The 11406-nt window shown below is 42.8% G+C and overlaps 1 protein-coding gene across 3 annotated transcripts in view; it reads right to left on the bottom strand.

Moving 5' to 3' along the window:
• Ncoa4 (nuclear receptor coactivator 4) overlaps positions 1 to 7410 on the bottom strand; it is a 21331-nt gene extending 13921 nt beyond the window's left edge. For all 3 annotated transcript variants that reach the window (XM_010622499.2, XM_010622498.2, XM_010622496.2), the window contains exon 1: positions 7306 to 7410. The gene's annotated coding sequence lies outside the window, so the exon portion shown is untranslated. The remainder of the gene's footprint in view (positions 1 to 7305) is intronic.
• Between the last annotated feature and the right edge of the window lie 3996 nt (positions 7411 to 11406).

Below are 11406 nucleotides of genomic sequence, written 5' to 3' on the forward strand. Positions count from 1 at the left end.
GCCCCTCCAGAAGTCCTCTCCCAGCCAGTACACTGCTTCGGGTCTGGGGGCGCCCGGACACCTTCGCTTTGGTCTCCAGCTGCGCCCACTGCACGGAGTCATCCAGCTTGTAGGCATGGCTCAGGAGCGCCTCTGCCGCCTAGCTGGGCTCTAGTTCCTCACCGCCAGGGCACCTTGACCCGTGCTCAGCGCCTCATGTCTGTCACACGCGCAGCCTCACTGTGCCTCCCACCCAGCTGCGCCCGACTTGGTCGACCGGACTCGGTGTAGCGTCGCCGAAGCCAACCAGACACTTGTGTCCGTTCCTGGATGACAGGCTCTATTCACTGAGAAGGGGGCAGAGGAACGCCGTGGGGGTCTTGGACTACTGGGCACGTGTTAGTAATTATCCCGAGATACAGTAATCTCTAGGGTGCTGCAGGGCAGACGGGGAAGGAACCTAGAGGATACCGTCACTCCTTCAGTCTGCTTAGTAAAGGCAGAGAGCGAGCCACAGGGGAATGAATGAATACTAAGGGCCGTCACCCCTAAGGAAGAGGCAGCATCTCTGTCTGGGAAGCAGTTTGTTTCTTTTAAAAATTTAAGGTGGAGTCTCACTAGTTCAGGACGGCCTGGAACTCTAGGTGATCCTCCTATCTCAGGCTCTGGGATAATGGGATTACAGGTGTGCGCAACCACAGGTGGTAGCACAGTATTTAATTTCCCAATTCACACACTCATCGAAAATAATGAGAAAACAGTTCTAACTCCAAAACTCTTTGGATAACATTTTGTGACCATACAAAGAAAACGACATACAACTCTTCTGAAATTTTATGGTCCTTTATACTTTGTCATAACTAGAAAGAATAAATTCCTTACTAAAATATAACATGTCAAAAACCGCAGGGCCGCTCTGGCTGATACCAGCTGTGCTCTAGTAAACTAAGAATTCCTTCTTTGAAGGCATTGCCTGCGTAGTCCAGTGTGGTCACTTTGCCCAGCATGGCTCTCTCAGCTCTCTCTGCGAGCCATACCAGCCTCTTTTCTTTTCCCCAACTGTCCACTGTTTAAGTCACCACCACTTCAAAGCCTAACCTTCAACAGTTCTGGGCTAGAAAAGCAAAAGCAATCTTGGGTGATAATAGCACAGCAGGAAGAGTCACAATTCCAGATTTGATGTTACAAAGCTATAGTGATGAAAAAACAGCATGGTACTGGCACAGAAAAAGACGTGTATCAATGGAACAGAACAAGCAGACATGTTCAACTATCTGATCTTCAAGAAAGGGACCAAAAACACACACTAGAGGAAAGATCGCCTCTAATAAATGGTGCTAGAAAAACCAGATATCCACATGCAGAAAATTGAGTCTAGACCCATACATTGCACCATGTACTAAACTGAGATCAAAATGAATCAAAGATCTAAATTTTAGAACAGAAATAATCTACTGAAAGATAAAATAGGTAAAACTCTTAAAGTCATAAGAATAGACAAGAATTTTCTAAATAGAACCCCAATGGCACAAGAAAAAACACAGAATCAACACTGAGATCATATCAGTTTAAAAAGCATTTGCACAGCAAAGGAAACAACCAACAGAGTGAAGAGACAAAACATAGAATAGGAAAACATTTTGCCTGCTATTCCTTAGATCAGTTAAAAAAAAAAAAAAAAAAAAAAAAGGGCACCTGAAATGACTAAACACTTCTCAGGAGAAGTACAGATGGCCAATAAATACACGAAACAAGTTCTACATGCCCACCATTAGAGAATGCAAATTAAAACAACTCTGAGATACCATCTTAATCCAGAAGGAATGGCCATCATGAAGCAATCAAAAACAAATTTGGGTGAGGCTGCAGGGGGAGTAGGGAGAAACACTTTTTTATAGTTGGTGGGAATGTAAACTAGTACAACCATTATGGAAATTAATATGGAGATTCCTCAAAAAACTAAAAATAGAAATTCCACTTGACCCAGCAATTCATTCCCCATCTAGGAATCTTCCCAAAAGAGTTAGTCATTATATTACAGTGATACATGCATACCCATGTTTATAGTAGCACAACTCATAATAGCTAAATCTTGGAAACACCCTATATGCCCATCAACAGACAAATGGATAACGAAAATGTGGTACAGATATCCTTTGTTTAACAACCTGTTTAAGGATTCAGACTTACGACCTTTCTCCTTTTTTTTGTACAGTTCTGTACATCTTGTTTATACAGCCTCAATGTCTTTTTTACAGTACATCTTATTTATACAATACTGTAATTTTCACTGATTGTACTATACAGTACAGTGCTGTAGTTTTGTTTTGTTATACACCATAGTACTGCATGTAAGAATTATGCAAATAAAAGCAAAGCATCAAGTAGGAGTTCCCTTTGACCATTTCTTTCTTCTCAATATTTTAATGCAGGGCCTGAGATATAGCTCAGTGGCGCAGTGCCTTCCTGAATATTGTAATGTATGTACTACATACAATTCCTCATTTAGTGATCAATTTATTTAATGACACAGTCACAAGTTAACTCAGTTGTTAAACAAGAAATGCTTATATTTATACAGGATGGAGTACTACTCTGCCATGAAGAAGGATAACTTGAGGCATTTATAAATGGATACACCTTGAGATCATAATGTTAAGTGAAATAAATCAGATTCACAAGCTGAAATTTTACATGGTTTCTTTTATATGAGGAACCCAAAAATGTAAATACAGAACAAAATAAAGGATAATAGGAAATGGGAGACCTCTTTAAAAATAAAGGATAGGTACTAGGGAATGAGATCTTTTTTTAAATGAGAAAGGAAATGAGATGGAAGGAGAGTGGGAAATAAGGGAGAGAGATTAAAAAAAGAATCAAAGAAAAATATGGCAATAGAGCTTTTTCAAAGGCGAAGGGGATCAAGAGTTGGAGGGAGCAGGGAGGAACTGGAGGCAAAGAGTCAAAAAAATAATTAAGATGTGTTAGGTATAATATCCCCCTGACAAATATAATCATTATATACTGTAAACATGTACTAATAAAAACACACAATTTATTTATAAAAAAACCAAAACAGTTCTGGCCCATTGGCTGCTGCCTCCTCCAGGACCACTGTAATCTGTATAGGTTTCCAATGTGACCCCTGAATCCTGTTGCCTTATCACTTGTCTGATTAACAGCACCCTGAGAGAAGATGAAGACCTATTTTATTTAGCTTTGAACACCCTTTGAACATCCAGTCTGCTTCCAAGCCCTGGCGTTATCTATTCCCTTCACATTTCACATGCCCTCCTGAGTCAGCACAGAGGATGTCCCCAGCACTTAACAGTGCTTGGCCCTGAATAAATGATATGAATGAGCAAATTCTGACTGGCCACAATCAAGTATGGTATATTTCTGCTATGAACATAATCAACTTGATGTCCCACTATGGCATGGATTAAATTCAAGGGTTTTCATAAGAGGAAGATGTTTTTAGCACAACCATTACTGCTTTTTTCAAACAAAACCAAGCTGGTAACGGTGTTGATACTGAAACTATAATCCTAGGATAGGCCCTGAGATACATGCTCAGCTCAATTTTCAAGTTTGAGAACTAGAAAGGAAATATTTACTGTATTCATAGCCAATTTAAGATTTTATTTCTCACATGCTGCAGTGTTACAAAAACCACAATGACATCAACAGAAGTTTGGGAGGCTTTTAGAACTGGAGTCATGCCCTATCCTAAACCTGAACTTCCTGCTATAAGATAGTTAAGAATAGGAAAACATGTTACTTATCTATCATCACATTAATAATACAATTTAATCCCTGGTTTTGTATGAAGGTGTTATGGATTTTCTGAACAGAAGCAAACAAGTCACAGAATATGTTCCCTCCTCCAAAGCCTGAGGACTAGCAATAATGCAAAATAAAATGTACCTGCCATTGCATTCTTTTGAAAGCAGTAATTGTCCACATATAAAAGGATTTAGCATCTTACGAAACTGGCAAACAAGCAAAAGCCTTCTGGCCTAGTCTGTCAATTATTTACTCCATCACTCTCAGAACTGACACATTTATAGAGTATTCAAGGTAATGCTGGATAAGAGGAACTTAAGTCCCTAAGTGTCCTCCAAAACATTTCTAGTCTCAAAAAGGAACATTATGATTCCACTGTACAATCAAGCCAAGTAAAATTATTTGGGATAAGAAGCTAAGAGATATTCAATGAGTCATTCGTGACAGAAGTTAAAAAAAAGCCTTAAAATAATTATTTTGTTCAATTGCCAGTAAATCTAATTCAGAGTATGTACAACATGCTCAGAATGTGAGGAGCTGTAGGATTGACTAGAGGCTGACACATGACAACTACAACGCTGTGGTTTAACAGTGGAAGAAGCCAAGCTATAAAGGATGACAGGACAGCTCCCTTGACTGACAAGCCAAGAGAAACAGAACTGTCAGTGAATGCTACAGGCCAGAGCACACGTAATCAACTTGGCCCTGTCCAGCCTCGGCCTCCACACTGTGCACAGCCTATGTTGAAGTAATGTATGTGCCAATAATGAAAACAAAGTCAAAACAAACCCTGGACAGAAATTTTAGAAGGGCTGAAAAGTAGCAAGAAAAATACTAAAACTGCCTTGGACATCTAACTACTATTGTCTCATGAAACAAGGGTGAGTCCAATTATATATATTATTTTGTTTCTTTTTAGAGTCATTTTAGGTTGGCCTTCTGCAAGCCAGCTAGTACGGGAGAGACATCGAAATCCCCATTGGGTGACAGTAATCCTGCTGTGGAAGATAATCCTGGAAATAGTCACAGGTCCTAAGTGCATCCCAAGTGTTGACAAGTCTTTATTTTCTTTTTTGGAAATAATTGATGATTAATATGTACAAAGTGCTTAGAATAGTGCCTGACACAAAGTGAGAGCTATATGGCCATTAGCTATTTTCATTGTTTGCATGATCAAACTTTAATATAGTTCATCAATTGAGTAGGTCCCTATCACCCCTCCCTGGAATTCCTATGGACATCTGGAGACTGATGCTTGCTCCTCCCCTTCTGTCCCCCGACTGCTCCCCCAAAAAAGGACTGGAAAGGCCAGTTCCTCTCTCTTCCTCTCACATTTTTTATCCTGCAGGTTTCTGCTCAGGGTCATCTTCTCAGCCAGGCCTTTCCCTCCACTCCTCCTTTATAAACCTTCTTATTCTCCATGGTACTTACCACTACCTGACATGGAGAAACCATTTCTTTTCTTTTTTTTTTCCATTAAGTTTATTGGCACATTTAAGATAAGCAATACAGTTACATTCATCGTTGGGATCTTGAACCTTTACATGATGTATCTTGGTTCATATTGTTTCCCTATTCCCCTGCCCTCCCTTCACCTTTCCCTATTTACAAAGACCTTGCTTCCATTTTTTCATTCTCATATTTTCTTTTTCCTTATTTCCTTTCCCCTACCCTTCCCACTTCCCCTACTCCTTTACACCTATTCTTCGTATTTCACACTATCAATTATACCCCTTGAACCTTACTTACACTTTTAGTTTTTCACACCAGAGAAGCCATTCAGTATTTACTCAAGTGTGTCTGATTTATTTCACTTAAACATTTATTTTCTGATCCTGCCTCCTCAGAAAGCATATCAGAAAGCAAGTTCTACCAACTAAGACCTTTCTGTTCACTCTTGTAGAGCAGGTACTCAATAATTATTTCCAACAAATTCATTATTTCACCCATTTTATCATGTTCCAGTGCTTTTTCTCTTTTAAAACATTATCTCCTTTAGTACTCACATTGGTGAGTACTAAATTGGTGTTATCATCACCAATTTTTACAACACCCTGAGGTGCAACAAGGTTAAGCTTCCAGCTAGAAGAGCCAAGGTTTAATCTCAGGTCTGGATCTAAAGCCCCAGCCACACTAGGTATTTGGATGGACTCATTTAAGTATTAAGGTTTAATGCTTTCATTCGACAAATATTTGAGGACCTGAGCTGACAAGTACAGTGTAGTCACTGAGGAATACAATGGTGAACTTGTTTCCTAGAGAATTTGTGTCACTGACTCACCCACTTAGAAAAATGAATTCTTTGAAATAAGAAGACTAGAAGTTAAAAGCACAGCGGCAGCAGCAGGGACTGGCTCTGAATGCCTCCCACTACACTAACACTTTACTACAGGAGGGAATGTAACAGAGATCAAGAATCACAAGGCTCTGGAATGGAGGCAGGTACATGCAGCAGAAGAAGCCACAGAGTTCCATGCAATCCCTTCCTAGGTTCTGGAGATCAGCACTAATTTACTAAAATGGGATGTCTGTGTTTCCCAGAGTAGGGGGTCCTGAGTAGTTCTAAAATAAGACCCCTCCGCCTCCTCTGAGAAGCTTGTCTTCCTTTCCTTACATTGCTTAATATGCTTTCCCACTCTGCAATATGTTCACCCAAAGAGAATAATGGAATTGTAGAGATTCATTTAAGCATAAATGGCATAAAGCTTTAAAGACATAAGGGTTTTTTTTTTCTTTTTTTCTAGAAAGTTTAGAAGAAACACTCCTCGGAAAAGGGGAAAAGTAAAATGTAAGAAATGTTATTCTGCCAGAGCTCACATTCTTTATCTCTGCAAGCTAGCAAATCCTCAAAAGCGCAATCAGGTGACCTGCTAACCACAGGTAAGATATTGCCTTCCTCCAAGCCTTTTTCCAAGGTTTGGGTGTACCTTTCAGTTCAGAAGTCACACTAGGATCTCAGTGCAGAAATGAACGACTACTGGTCCCATCCTTACACAAGGGTCCTATGGTCATATTCCAAATTACCAAGTGCGTGACAGAAAGTTAAGTCTATCCAAAAGAATGTAATTGTACATTTTTTTTTCCGGGATGTAGCGCGAACCCCCAACCCCCGGACTCTTTGGTTCGGGAACGGAGAAGGAAACAGGCCCTGTGGATCCAGGGACACTGCTTGAGCGGCTGGAAACCTGGAAGTGTCACTCCGGAAGCTGGGAAAGGAGCGCAGACAGGAGGGTGGTGGCCCCAGAGCTGACAGTGTGGGGAGCGAGCGAGGAGAACGCCCCACCCAGGCCACACCCTTTAAGGATATGGGGGATCTGGAAGAGGACAAGACCGGACAGCGGGCAGGAGTCAGGTCGCTGCAGGACCTGGACTATCCAGGGAGGGGACAGGCCAGGCCCAGGCCCTGGGCCGGGGAGAGGAGTCCCGGAGACCCAAAAGGGAGGCTGTCTCTCAAGGTCAGTAGGAGGTGGCTCCGGACCTGGGTGACAGGGAGTGAGGACCTTTGAGCAGGAGGAGGCCCGCGAGCTCTGCGGTTCTTACCAGTTCGGAGCGTGTCTATCGGTGACCCGAGGGGACCCTGGACAGTCAGCGTTACAGCCCGGCACAACCTGAGGGCCCAAAGGCAGAATTCTCGCGAGAGTTAACCCTTCCTCTCACGCTTCTCGCCACCGGACCGAAGTCTCGCGACATCTAGCTCGTTCCTCTGCGAGCTCTTGATTGCCCTCTAGAGGGTGCGGAGTGGATATATCAATTCAAAGGAAAGCGAGTATTTTGAGCAAGAACTGTACAGACAACTGTGATTTTCTTACATCAAATGTTTTCTCATCCTAGATGCTGTTTCCATTTAATAAGCAGATGCAAAACTGAAGGTCAGGAGAGGCAAAAGACCGTGTGAAGTATGGTTCCATTTACATATAGTACCTGGAGTAGATTCTTTCTTAAATGCATACCTGACACATACTAATTGGACTTAAGAGGTGCAGTGTGCACTTTCAATACTTCTACTCAGTGTGTAACGATCCATCGCCCCAGACACCATTTCTTTGTGGTGGGAACATTGAAAATCCTGTTTGCTCAGTATTTGGAAATAATTTTTTTTTCTATTTTTTTCCTCATTGAGTTTATTGGTACATTTTAGGTATACAGTACAGTTACATTCATTATTGCGATCTTGTACCTTTAAGTGACAGGTCTTGATTCTCATTTTTCTCCTACTAATTATTGTCAACCAAAGTTGTCATAGTATTCTAGAGAATATTACAAATTATCTCTCCTGTCAAATTGCACACCGTTATGCATTAACAGAGCAGTGAAATGAGACAGAACGAAGGTTACCAGAGGCTGGAGAGAGATGGGAGAGGATAGTAACTGTCCTAGGTACAAGGTTTCGGTATGGGGGATGGATGAAAGATCCGCAGATGGACAGAGTTCATGGTACACGGACTTAATCGAACACTTACAAAATAGAAAATAATCATGTTATGTGAAGTAAATTTTCCTAAGATTAATTTTGAACACTCAGTAAATATGAGATCCCACAAGCAAACCCACAGATTCTGGCTACAGTGTGCATGCTTGTGTGTACCACCACACCATTTTTCACACTCTACCGCCACCGTCCTGTCCCTCCCTCACGTTTTTCCCAGAGGGGCACTGGAAACTTCCTGTTGTGTTGGAAACTTCCTGTGGGTTTATTGGTGACCAGATGTGACATGGGACTCCTGTTTCTTGGTTCTGACAGATGTCATGTTTACATCAACAGTTTCACTACAATTTCCACCAAGGACAGGACAATACTAGAGTTTCATGGACCCCACCAAAGAGTGAATGTAAGAAAGGGACCAGGAAACCTCACAAGAAAGAAACAGAAGACCTAGCTTCAGATACTAACACTCTGAGAATAGTCATAGCCTGTGATTGGAAGGGATCTGTGAAGAAAGAAGAGATGTGCATATCCAAGAGTCCCCTAAAGTCCTAGCAGGAGCCACACACAATCACCTCTTTAGACAAAAGGAGCCAGAACTGCCTCATGCCCTTGACTTTCCTGTCTCCCAGTCCCTCTTCAATTCAGATGCAGACTCTGCAGTGAACCTTTCTGGAACTGTAAGTGACCTAAGAATGTCCTTATTACCCAGGATTGAGGTAGGATAAAGAAAATTAAGATTGGTAGAAACAAGGAAAATTATAATTTTAATGCTAGGTTTCAGGATTCAAAAGTTACCCAAGATCGCATTCATTTTTTTCCTTCTAGGAAACTAACTAAAAAAAAATCTCAAGGATTTTAAAGATTCAATAAGACTGCAAACTGAGGCCCTGTGCTTTCCAACTGTAAATATTCTGCCCCCACCAACTTTCATCCTCAAGAAAGCAGTACTGTTAAGCGGCAGCATATCTCTAAACATCAAATACATGTGAATGGTTTGCATTCTAATCTAGCCCACCAAATGGGTAACATGACAGACAGTAAGAATTAACATCCTTGATATTCTTCTTGAGGACAATCTCATGCACACATGGATGTAACAAGATCCAGACTGTAGTCCTTACTCTATGAGTGTCGCACACCCCTGTGAGTGAGTGTTTCATTCTGCCTAATAAATGTTTTCAGCCTCTCACTGATGCACCTTGGAGATTCTTTTTTTGCAATGCAAGTCAGCAAGATTGCAATATACCCCATGGTGGAGTGACTTGAGGTGCTTATCTCCATATCAGGGGATGCCCTTGGACCCTGTCTAGTGATAGGGTGACCACAAAGTTGTCCACTGATACCTTATCTGAGATCTGTTTCACACAGCCACTCAAAGTCTCAGGACAGCAGAAGGCTGACCTCTCTGTTCACAGTTGGGTCCCAGGCCAGCTCCCTGCTCTAACCAGACACTGTCAGTACAGTGGGAGGTAGCCCTTGCTCTCCACCACAGACATGATAAAGGAGATACAAACTGTCACTGCAAGAACTCCTCATGTGGGGTTCTGTGCCCAGAAACAGACATCAGAAAACCTGCACTCAGGGCTGGTCCCCTGCAGTCAGAGCCCTGGCCTCGATTCCTTGTGCAGCTGCATGGCATCCTGTGGGGCCTTCTTCATCCTGTCCTTCCCTGTCCTCCTCTGACCTGAGGCAAGCGCAGAAGGATTGGGATCAGAGCACACAGGATACTTGCTAAAGGAGAGGAAGCGAGATGAATAAGAACACTGCAAACTGAAAAAGGGGTCTGGTTTTATGTGGAAGACGTTTATTTTTACTTTGGTCACCAGATCAGAGGACACAGAGAGATAAGACTTATGTGTGAGATGTGGCAGAGGTGACCGAGGTGCCCAGGGGACTGATGCATGATGACTAAGTTACATTGCAGGAGACATGCTGTGAATTTAGCTTGTATTTGTTTTTGTTTCCTTTAAATGTCTGTATGCTTTGTAACGTGCCTTCAATCAATCAAACATAATTGTTAAACTGAAAGAACACACACATTCAAGAATTTGCTCAAGAAAGAATTTTATTAGTTTGGGGCTACAAGATCACAGACTACTAGAGTCCACAGGAGGCCTAGCCTGGGAGTCCTGGGCCCCACTGGAAGACATTAAAACATCCAGTTGAAAATCACACAGGCCTTGCCTAGGTCCTATTCCTCTACAGCAATGTAGGTGCAGTTCTCCTTGCAGAAGATGACACAGCCCTTGCTTTTGTCATAATACCCAGGTACAGGAGATGTGTCATGGAGACAAGACACCAGCCATGCCACCCTTCTGCCTAGAGCTGCTCAACCCAGGATGCAGCCTATAGTCCAGCAGAAGCCCACTTTCTTGGCTGGCAGCCTCAGAGCGAGGGTCCATATTCCTGGACCTATCTGTCCCTCAGAGTCACATAGACCATTCCTCACATGGTCTCTACACTCCTCCCAGCATGCACAAAAGGCAGGAGATGTTCTGACAGGCCAAGGGCAGCTCTGCCACATGCTAGAGTTGGGAGGCCTTGTCCACCACATCCCTTGCCAACCTCCCTGTTCAGGAAGTGGCTAGTACTGCTTCTGCTGGAAAATGAGAGGGAAGGCATGGCTCACACAGCATGGCCAGCAGTCATCAGTGGTGCTAACTCCACCAAGAGGAGCAAGGAGCCAACAGGAAGAGGATGATCAGACTGGGGTCACCTTCCTGGGAAAATCTCCACACTCAGTGCTCCATGGTGTAGGGTTCAGTGCTCTCTTGAAGCTTATCCCATGCTCATGGATATGTAACAGACCAGAGTGGACAGGAGGAGATGGTTCCAGGGCCTTTTAGGACAATATACTATTCCAAGCAGTGACCCTGGACTTCTGTTTTAACAAAAGAGGACATTTTGATCCTTTTCCCCAGGCACTCTAAGCTCCTCTGTGCTCAGTTCTTGACCCCAGGACAGTGGCACTTGCAGCCCTCGGTGATGCAGTGAGGGGGGAGCCAGAGCATCCGGTCGTGGGACCCAGGGCAATAGGGGTGGTCCAGAGGACCAGGCATGGGGGACCCATGTAGGAACTCTGTCTTGTGAGTGGAAGCAAACTCTGGCATTGTGCCGTGGCCTCTAAAGTCTTGGTTTAATTAATACTAAAGAATGGTTAAGTTGCACTACAAAATATTCTGAAGAGGCTTTATGGGATGGAATAATGAAGATGT

Source organism: Fukomys damarensis, unplaced genomic scaffold (genome assembly GCF_012274545.1).
Source record: "Fukomys damarensis isolate Sample0158 unplaced genomic scaffold, DMR_v1.0_HiC HiC_scaffold_1, whole genome shotgun sequence".
Classification (NCBI taxonomy): domain Eukaryota; kingdom Metazoa; phylum Chordata; class Mammalia; order Rodentia; family Bathyergidae; genus Fukomys; species Fukomys damarensis.